Source organism: Physeter macrocephalus, chromosome 9 (assembly GCF_002837175.3).
Source record: "Physeter macrocephalus isolate SW-GA chromosome 9, ASM283717v5, whole genome shotgun sequence".
Taxonomy (NCBI): Eukaryota; Metazoa; Chordata; class Mammalia; order Artiodactyla; family Physeteridae; genus Physeter; species Physeter macrocephalus.
The window spans coordinates 18,047,816-18,059,443 of NC_041222.1; positions in this window are offsets into that span (position 1 = coordinate 18,047,816).

The following is an 11,628-nucleotide window of genomic DNA, read 5'->3' on the forward strand; positions in this document are numbered from 1 at the left end:
GATGAGTGGGCAGCTGGTGGTCTGAGCGTGCATGCTTGTGCACAAGAACACACACACACACACACACACACATAGATTCAGTGGGAGTGGGCAGGAGGGTGGAAGGAACAGAGTCGGTGATTGAGGCCACAGTGAATGGCATCCAGAGTCCAAGGTAACCCACAAGTTCTCAGTGATGCTACATAGCTCATGTTCAATGTTCGATTTACATTCCATTGTATCTTCAGCTAATTAAGTTCTTATAATTTGGATAGGAGAGAGCTTATCTTGCATTTCAGATACTTCTAGGCTTTCTAGAAAAGGACAACCCATCATCCATAATATCCCATGCACCTCTCCCTAGGCGAGTGATATAAAAATCACACTGACAGTTGTGAGAATTTGTATAGTACTTTCCGCACACCCTACGCCTCAGTTCTCAGCAACTTCACCAGGATATACTTTATACATGAGGGAACTACATTCTCAGAGAGGGTTAGCAGCTTGGAAAAATCACAGAGCTAGCAAGTAGGGGCAGGATTGACCCTGGGAGTCCACTCTGCGGGCTCTCAGCCTCATCCTGGCTGCAAAATACAGAAGGCAGTGAATGCAGTGACATGGTGAATCCAGAGACATAAACGCCCTCGCGTTGGATCTTGAGCTCCTGTGTTCATTGAGTCCATCCCTGATGTACCGACTCCTTCCTGGCCTCCCTGCATCCGCATAGCCTTTCCCACATCGCCACACCTCAGCCAGTGTTATGTTACCTGACGATGTCATCTCCTCCCACCTCTCCCCCCTCCCAGCCAAAGATAATTCCGTATATTCACATGGTTCTTGGTACAAAGACCAAAAGCTTCAGTGCAGCTTCATAAGACCTGGTGGGGTGTGACCTGGACCACCCCACCACTACTCCCTGCACCCACCCACCAGGCTCTGGCACTCCAGACCGCTGCCCACTCTCAGTTCCCCTGGCCGCTCATGCTGCCACCTGTCTCAAAACTTCTGCCACAAAATTCCCTCTACCTGGAAGGGTCTCACCTGGTTAACATGTACCCATCCCTCAGATCTCAACCTGAACATTCCTCCTTCAGGAAACTTCCATAAGCCACTCAGACCAGGTCTCAATAGACTATATAGCTTTGCTCTATAACACTTGGCCTTATAACCACCAATGTCATTTTATCTTTATTGGTATAATTATTTATGTGATATCTATCTTTTTAAAAAGTTTTTTATAGAAGTATAGTTGATTTACAATGTTGTGTTAATTTCTGCTGTATAGCAAAGTGATTCAGTTATACATATATATACATTCTTTTTTCATATTCTTTTCTATTATGCTTTATAATAGGATATTAAATATAGTTCACTGTGCTATACAGTAGGACCTTGTTGTTTATCCATTCTGTATGTAATAGCTTACATTTGCTCACCCCAACCTCAAACTCCATCCCTCCCCCAACCCCCTCCCCCTTGGCAACCACCAGTCTGTTCTCCACGTCCATGAGTCTGTTTCTGTTTCGTAGATAGGTTCATTTGTGCCATATTTTAGATTCCACATATAAGTGATAACCATATGTTATTTGTCTTTCTCTTTCCGACTTACTTCACTTAGTATGATAATCTCTAGTTGCATCCATGTTGCTACAAATGGCATTATCTCATTCTTTTTTATGGCTGAGTAGTATTCCATTGTGTATATGTACCACATCTTCTTTATGATTGATATCTATCTTTATTAGACTATAAGCTCCATGAAAACAAGGGGTTGCTTTGTTTTTCATCTTGCTTTATCACTAACATCTAACTCAGTGCCTGACATGTAGTGGACGCTCAATAAATAACTGCTGAATGAAACTTCTTTGCTATCTAATGGTCCCATATGGCTGTTTAAATGTAAATTAATTAAAATTAAATAAAATTTAGAATTAAGTTCCTCAGTCACACCAGTGACATTTCATGTCCTGGACAACCACATGTGGCTATTCCGTACTGGACGGTGCAGTTATATAGCTTTTCCATAATCACAGAAAGTTCTATTGAACTGTACTGCCTCAGAGGTTTGCAGAACCAAGAAATACGATGTATTTGCATCATGTTTGTGTCCAATATGGGCAAAGGTTAGATTTTTCTTAAAAAAATTTCAAGAGATGCTGTTCAGTTTGGCCCGAGGACCCCTGAGGAATCTGTTCTGTGAACAAAAGTAATCTGAACATGAATCAGCAGAGAATTCTAGACGGATTTTTCACTCACTCATTTTCATTCATTAGATAGTTGTTATGTGTTGCACTGGCTACATGTAAAGGAAAAATCATTCTGAATTAAAAAAAAATTTTATTGACGTATATAGTTGATTTACAATGTATCAGTTTCAGGTGTATAGCAAAGTGATTCAGTTATATATATATGTATATATATATATATATACATATATATATATATACACACACACATATTCTTTTTAATATTCTTTTCCATTATGGTTTATCACAGAATCATGAACGTATAAAATATTTCTTTGGAGAGGCAACAGAGGTCAATGATGGAGAATACAGACTGTGAAATCAGGAAGACCTTTGTTCAAATGTCGACCCTGCTCCTCACTCGCGTGTGTGACCCTGGGCAAGGTGCTGTGCCTCAGTTTCTTCCTATGACAAATGGAGATCGAAGTAGTACTTACCTGATAGGGTTAGTGTGAGTATTAAATGAGATAAATGTGAGATGTTTTTATTAATAGTAACTTTATTATGATTCTTTTAATTTCTATTCTCGTTTGGGTTTGGCGTTAGCTTTCTGCATTTTGTTTGTCTGTCCTTCCCAAATTCTGATAAAAATATACTGACATTTTCTCTTTCAAAAGAAATCAAGTGCTGGTTCCTGTATTCCCATTAGGTTTCAGTTGATAACATATGAAGACAGACCTGCTCAAGACTCAGTGGTAGTTTTGTCTTGCTACCAACCTTCTTGCGTCGATTATCCCAACTGCAAAGTGAAACAGAGCTATTGAGAGTTTTCAGAAGGGTGAAGGAGGTTTGCTTGGCTCATAGTCTATAATTGATAGGGATCTAATTGCATACCCTCTTCTGGATGCCGGGAGAACCCAGGAGGACACAAACAGTTATTTTTTCAGGAAGACTTTGAGCAAGTTGGTGAGCAGCCCTTAGGTCTGCCCTTCCAACTGTAGTACGTTGAGATCAAGTTTCTCATTCAATCTTTGAACTTTGATTGAGAACCATGTGAGAGGCCCTCTGCTAGGAACTGCAGATTCCAAAATGAGGAAGACATGGGCCCTGTCTTTAAGGAGGCCACAGTCTAATCAGGGAGGAGAGTAATCCTAGAAGTTTCCCTGGAGGATATTCCACCAGCTCAGTGCTGGATAAAGAGAAAGAAATAGGTGGAGAAGAGGAGGGCAGTTTCAGAAGCGAGAGTGCCCTGCACGTATACATGGAGCGAGAGAGTGAGTTAGAGGGTGAAAGTAGGCAGACGGTGATCAAAGATGGAGCTATATGCGTATGAAAGGGTTGGATTATGGAAAGCTTTTTAAGCCAAACAAAGGAGCTTGGACTGAGGGCCATGGAGAGCCACTGAAGGATTTTCGCAGTGGGTGACACAATCAGACACAATCACATTTCAGAAAGATCACTCTTACTTGCATGAAATCATTGGAAGTGGACAAGAGTCAAGGCAGGGAGAACTCATGAGAGGCTGATACAGTGATCCAGGTTAAGACACGATACTGGCTTGAGCTAAGGTGACAATAGGAAAAAAAAAAAAGGATTAAGAGATATTAACAGGCAGAATGAGTAAGAGTTATTAAGCAATTGTATAAGTTGAGTGATGGAGCTGGAGAATCAATCATTTCCTCTGGTTTTGTGGCTTGGGCAAAATGTGCTGAGAGCATTCCATCAGTTAGAAATTCGGGAAGAGGAGGAGGGAAGAGGATGAGTTAAATATTAACCTTGGGGTGCTTGTAAGACAACCAAGTAGAGATGTGCGTTCGGCAGATAGTGATACGCTTTTGGAGATCAGAAGAGGGAACCGGGCTGCCATTAGCATGGCTGAAACCACGGGAATATTGGAATGAATGTATCTGTTGAAATGAAATTTGAAACAACTGAATAAATAAATGAAGTAAGTCTTCCATGGAGCAAGCAGAGGGAAGAGAGAACTAGCCATGGGATGGGCCTTGTTTTCTTTCTCAGTGACCATATATACATTTCACCTACTGAGGACTCAATGGTCTGGTTGTGTCAGGCTGAAGATGGGAAAAGACTTGGGGAAGCCACAGACATTAAGCAAGTCAAGATCAGCAGATTTTTAAAGATGCTGTATTTTGCTATCTTTGCAGCCAAGTTAAGTTGTAGCATGTAGAGTCTCAGTGAGTGTATAATCTGATGGGCAAACAACCAAAACTAGTTTAAAAGAGAGAGAGAGAGAGAGAGAGAGAGAGAGAGACAAGGTTGGTTTCCTGCCTCAGCGATGACGTAAATGCAAACATGGCCACAAAAAGTGAAAATCATTTCTCAGAATTGCTGACGTAATCCGTGGCTGGGCCCATTCTTCTCAGTCTTGGAGACCCTTAATCCTAATACAGTCACCGTCTTTTGAATAGCTCCTGGCAAGTTGCTCAAAAGCAGTAAAAAATTTTAGTGTAAGATGTGATCCGTTTCTCAGTCATATATCTGGGAAACGAGACTTGCATAGACTGTTACACATCTCTGCTCACCCTATGTAGTCCTAATCACCGTCGTTCTCCCACTCCTAAGTGCCAGGCTGGTGTCAGAATGGATAGAGGATTTGCAGAAAAATTCTCTCTCATAAACCCTGTTCTAACAACACCACAGAGCCTATTGCATATTCTACCTTTGCTGTAAGCTGAGCTACTCTTCACATGAATAGGACTTAAGTGCATGCCAGGAGTCTAAATTATGCAATGGAGACCATCACTGTGTTTCAGAGAGGAGCATTCAGCCTTAAATGATGGGGCCAGAAGTCACACTTGGAGTTTCCAATTGTTCTGTCTTTCAGCCCCCCAAAAGCTTGCAGCTTTCATAAGAAGCTCTTTCCAAAAGCAAACTATGCTAGCATTACTTTTTTTTTTTAACTTAACAAAAATGTCCTTTGGCAACTCAAAGCACATGAAAAGCAAGAGTCTAAAAAAGTAAGGAGGCTTCAGTGGGTGTTTCATGCTTGTTTTCTGACTCCATGAATTTAATGCTTATCCAGGTGTGTGCACAAATCAGAGTGGCTAGCATAGTTTAAGCTCTAACTTTTCTGCAGTAGTAAGGGGCTCAGAGAAAGGAACGAGGTTGTGTATCTCAGGCACTGCTGGGCAGGTGCTCAGAGTTCTACCTGAGAACTTGAGAGAGTCTGGGGATCTTCGCTGGAGGAACCAGTAACCCCAAAATTGAGCTGATGGCCAGTTCCCAGGCCGAGTCTCATCCAAACCATGAGGAATAAAAATTCCATCTTAATCACAGGAGGTGAGGAGGGAACTATCATTAAAAGAAGAAAGTCAAGTTGTACATCTTGGTCCAGAAGTAAAAACAATGATGAAAAATTGTGTCTCTTTATATTATAGGCCCTGGGCTGGTGCTTTATAAACTATGATATGGGTATTATTATACTTCCAATTTTACAGATGAGGAAGATGAGGCACAGGGAGATTGTGTCACTTGCTCAAGTTCACACATCTAATCAGTGGACAGGAAGGGACTTAAACCCAGGTCCACCTGACTCATAGCCTGTTGTCCTACCCTCATTTTATACTAGAAAAGAGAAGGGTGATGCAGAGCGGAGCATGATTTTACCCTGGTATAAGTATTGCTACTCTGGCTTTCTTTTGATTTCCATGTGCATGGAATACCTTTTCCATCCCCTCCCTTTCAGTCTGCATGTGTCTCTAGATCTGAGGTGAGTCTCTTGGAGGCAGTATATATACAGGACTTGTTTTTGTACCCATTCAGCCACTCTGTGTCTTTTGATTTGAGCATTTAGTCCAGATACATTTAAAGTAATTGTCAATATGTATGTTCTTATTGCCATTATGTTAATTGTTTTGGATTTGTTTTTATAGATCTTTTTTTCTCCCTTTCTTCTTCTTTTGTCCTCTTCTCTTGTGATTTGATGACTTTCTTTAGTGTTATGTTTGGGGTCCTTTTTGTGTGTGTGTGTATATCTATTATAGATTTTTGGTTTGTGTGTATATCTGTTATAGGTTTTGTTTTTTTATAGCAGTCTATAGAAATACATGATTGTTTTAAATTGCTGATATCTTAATTTGAAATTCATTAAAAAAAACCCTGCATTTGTACTCTCCTCCCTTCATAATTACTGTTATTTTCCTCTTTTTTATTGAATTATAGTTAATTTACAATGTTGTGTTAGTTTCAAGTGTACAGCAAAGTGATTTAGTTATATACACACACACACCCACACACACACGCATATATTCTTTTTCAGATTCTTTTCCATTATAGATTATTACAAGATATTGAGTAAAAAGATACATGCACCCCAGTGTTCACTACAGCACTGTTTACAATAGCCAGGGCATGGAAGCAACCTAAATGTCCATCCAGAGGAATAGATAAAGAAGATGTGGTACATATATACAATGGAATATTACTCAGCCATAGAAAAGAATGAAATAATGCCATTTGCAGCAACAAGTACAGACCTAGAGATTGTCATATGGCTTCATATGGCTGAGCGAAGTAAGTCAGACAGAGAAAGACAAATATATGATATCATTTATATGTGGAATCTAAAAAAAATGATACAAATAAACTTAATTTACAAAACAGAAATAGAGTCACAGATGTAAAAAGCACTCTTATGGTTACCGGGGGAAAGGGGGAGAGGGATAAATTGGGAGATTAGGATTGACATATACACACTACTACACATAGAATAGATAACTAATAACGACCTAGTATACAGTACAGAGAACTCTACTCAGTACTCTGTAATTACCTATATGGGAAAATAATCTAAAAAGGGGTGATATATGTATATGTAAAACTGATTCATTTTGCTGTACAGAAGAAACTAACACAACATTTTAAATCAACTATACTCCAATAAATAATTAATTAAAAAAACAAGATATTGAGTATAGTTCTTGTGCTATACAGTAGGTCCTTACTGTTTACCTATTTTATATATAGTAGTGTGTATATGTTAGTCCCAAACTCCTAATTTATCTCTCCCCCCGTCACCCCACCACCCCACCCACTATGCCCTTTGGTAACCATAAATTTGTTTTCTATGTCTGTGAGTGTATTTCTGTTTTGTAAGTAAGTTCATTTGTGTCATTTTTAAAAATTCATTCATTTATTGGCTGCGTTGGGTCTTTGTTGCTGTGCGTGGGCGTTCTCTAGTTGTGGTGAGCGGGGGCTACTCTTCATTGCAGTACACAGGCTTCTCATTTGCGGTGGCTTCTCTTGTTATGGAGCATGGGCTCTAGGTGCGTGGGCTTCAGTAGTTGTGTCACATGGGCTCAGTAGTTGCGGTGCATGGGCTTAGTTGCTCCACAGCATGTGAGATCTTCCTGGACCAGGGCTCGAGCCCATGTCCCCTTCATTGGCAGACAGATTCTTAACCACTAAGCCACCAGGGAAGCCCTGTATCTTTTTTTAAGATTCCACGTATAAGTGATATGATATGATACTTGTCTTTCTTGTGTGACTTACTTCACTTAATATGACATTCTCTAGGTCCATCCATGTTGCTGCAAATGGCATTACTTCATTTTCTTAATGGCTGAATAACACTCCATTGTATAAGTATACACCACATATTCTTTATTATTACTGTTTTTGATATCATATTTTGCATCTAATTGTTTTGTGTATCCCTTAACTGCTTACTGTGGATATAGATGATTTTACTACTTTTGTCTTTTAACCTCCCTACTAGCTTTGTGTGTGGATAATTTCCTACCTTTACTGTATGTTTGCTTTTACCAGTGAGCTCTTTAATTTTGTAATTTTCTTATTTCTCCTTTTGGCCTTTTCTTTTTTTTTGTCTAGATAAGTCCCTTTAACATTTGTTGTAAAGCTGGTTTGATGGTGCTGAACTCTTTTGGCTTTTGCTTGTCTGTAAAGCTTTTGATTTCTCCATAAATTTGAAGGAGAACCTTGCTGGGTAGAGTATTCTTGGTTGAAAGTTTTTCCCTTTTATCACTTTAAATATCATGCCACTCCCTTCTGGTCTGCAGAGTTTCTGCTGAAAAGTCAGCTGATAGCCTCATGGGAGTTCCCTTGTATATTATTTATTGCTTTTTCCTTGCTGCTTTTAATATTCTCTCTTTAATATTTGTCATTTTAATTACGATGTGTCTTGATGTGTTCCTCTTTGAGCTAATCCTGTGTGGGACTCTCTGTCCTGGACTTGGGTAACTGTTTCCTTTCCCAGGTTAGGGAAGTTTTCAGCTATTATGTCTTCAGTATGTCCTCAGGCCCTTTCTCTCTCTCTTCTCCTTCTGGGACCCCTATAATGCAAATATTAGTGTGCTTGATTTTGTCTCCGAGGTCTCTTAAACTGTCCTCATTTCTTTTCAGTCTTCTTTCTTTTTTTTTTTCCCGTTCAGTGGCAGTGGTTTCCACTACTCTGTCTTCTAGCTCACTGATCTATTCTTCTGTATCATTTTGCCTGTTGTTGATTCCTTCTAGTTTATTTTTTATTTCAGTTATTGTATTCTTCATCTCTGTTTGGTTTTCTTTATATTTTATAACTTGTTAAAAACGTCTAACTTCTCTCTCTGTACATTCATTCTTCTCTTGAGTTCTTTGATCATCATTACGATCATTACTCTGAGCTCTTTCTCGGGTAGATTGCCTATCCCGAGTTCACTTAGTTCTTGTCCAGGGGTTTTATCTTCTTCCCTCGTCTGGAACCTGTTCTTCTGCCGCTTCATTTTGTCTAAGTTGCTATTTGTATTTTTATATATGTGATAGGTTAGTTAACATTTCTTGACCTTGGAGAAGTGGCCTTCTGTAGGAGACGTCCAATATGTTCCAGCAGCACACTCCCCTCTTGTCACCCAAACTTTATGCTCTAGGTGTGCCCCCTAAGAGGGCTGCATGGGTCCTTCTTTTATGGTGGGCTGACTATGTGGGCAGTCTGGTAGGCTTGGTTGGCCCCTAGTCCAGTTGACTGCCAGGTCCTGGCTTGTGCAGATGCTGCTAGCTACTGATTAGCAGGGCCTGGTCATGAGGCATCTGGCTGCAGAACCTTAGGGAGCCCCAAGGTTAGTGCTGGCTCACTGATGTAGGAGTCAGGGTCCAGAAGACTCCAGGGCTGTTGCCCACCTACTGGTGGATGAAGCCAGATCCTGCAGTTAGTGCCAGATTAATGGCAGGCAGAGCCAGGTCCTGCAGTCTGTCTGCAGGGCCCAGGGATCCCGAGCTGGTGTCAGATCACTGGGTGGGGTGGGGGGGTTACTGACACAATTAGGTGTGAGATCTGGGGTGTCCTGAAACTTGCGTTGGCCTGATAGTGGGCAGGGTCAGGGACCAGCTAGTCACAGGGTAGGGTCTGGCTTTCTGTAAGTGGGCTGGGTCCACATGCTGTGGGATTGTAGTTTTCTTGTGTTTGGTGTCTGCCCCCTGGTGGGTGATGCTGGTCTAGAGGCTAGTGCAGGCTTCCTGGAGGGCATGGCCATTGCCTGCCCACTGGTAGGTGGAGCTGGGTCTTAGCCTTCTGGTGGGCAGGGCCCTGTCCAGGGGCATGTCTAGAGGTGGCTGTGGGCTCAGGAAGATTTTAGGCAACCTGTTTGCTGATAGATGGGGCCATGTCCCTACCCAGTTTGTTGTTTGGCGTGAGGCATCCCAGTACTGGTGCCTACAGGTTGTTGGGTGGGGTCACGTCTTGGCAGTAATGAGCCAGTGGTACCTCCAGCATTGGCTTCCATGGTAGAGGAGCATTTAAGATACGGCTGCCACCAATGTCCATGTCCCCAGGGTGAGCAGCAGCCACCCACTGCCTCTCCAGGAGACCCTTCAAGACCAGTAGGTAGGTCTGGCCCAGGCTCCTATCATATTATTGCTTTTCCCTGGGTCCCAGTGCATGTGAGATTTTATGTGCATCCTTAAAGAGTGAAGTCTTTATTTCCCCCAGTCCTTTGGGGCTCCTGAAATTAAGCACTGCTGGCCTTCAAAGCCAAATGCTCTGGAGGCTCATCTTCCCAGTCCCACACCACTGGGCTGGAGGCTTGACTTGGGGCTCAGAACTCTCACTCCTGTGGATGAACCTCTGCAATATAATTATTCTCCAGTTTGTGGGTTGCTTACCTGGGGGGTATAGGATTTGATTATATCATGAAACTTCCCCTCCTATCCATCTCCTTGTGGTTCCTTCTTTATGTCTTTAGTTGTAGGAGATCTTTTCTGGTAGTTCCGTCTTTTTCATCGATGGTTGTTCTGAGATAGTTGTGGTTTTGGTGTGCTTGTGAGGGGAGGTGAGCTCAGGGTCTTTCTTCTCCACCATCTTGGCTGCTCTCTGATTGCACCCTTTTAAAACAGCCTGGGGTCCAGGCTTGGTGAGAGAGTTCTAGGTGCCGCTCCTGAGATAGCCTGTTGTACTGAAGATGTCATCAGATAGATAGGCTGGCAGGGAAACTGACAACCAAGACAACTCTCTAGGCTGACAGTTGAGTGCAACACAGAGAGGGGGATATTCTGCCACCCAGACATGCATCCCTGTTCTTGCTTTTTATCTTGGTGACTATGGACAAGAAAGGGAAGTAGCTAGAACTCTGCCAGCACAGGTGATATTGTACAATGTAGCAGGAGCTGCAGGAACGATAAGGTTGGCTCCACATTCAGCATGACTCTGGAGAGACTCACCATAAAACAGACAGAAGTGAGTCATGACTGTTCTGAGTCACTGCAGGAACCCCAAAATAGGAGGTAATGACTTGAGTGGGGGCTGGGATACTGGAGATTTTGCTCCAGGAAACTCCTTGCCCTTGCTTAGCACAGACTCTCCAGATTGCCTTTTGTGTTCCTTAAACCTACCAGCCTGTTCCTACTTCATGAACATGCTTCAGTTTTGCCCAGAACTCCACCTGGAGAGCTCCTTCTTGGTCTTCCCATCTTAGCTTTGAGGTCACCTCTTTAGGGTGGCACTGTGTCATCAAATCAGCAGCCTTTTCCCAAAGCCCATGCACTAGTCACTGTCAGCCACATAACCCAGATTTCTCTTCACACAGCACCTAAATCATCTTGTTCCATTTGTCTGTTTACATATGTTAAGTATCTCTGCCCCTTCCTTGCAATGTAGGCTCCACTCTTTCAGAGACCTCATCTGCTTCACTCAAGGCTGTACTCTAGCACACAGAACCGTGACTCATTTAGTGAATTCTCAAGAACTACCTCTTGAATTAATGAATGAGTGAATGAATCAATGAGTAGAATATAGCTGTGTCATTATCATGATTATAACTTTTTTATGCTACTAAGCCCTTGATGGTGGGAGGAAATGTGTGTTCCCAGATGGCTAAGGCCCAGACGATCTACTCAGAAACTGATTGAGAGGAAGAAAAGAATAATCAGGTACAGCATCTTTCGTGGGCTAATGTCATCACACATGCTAAGTCATGTAGCTGCTGCAGGTGAAGAAATGTAGGCATAGGCTATATAG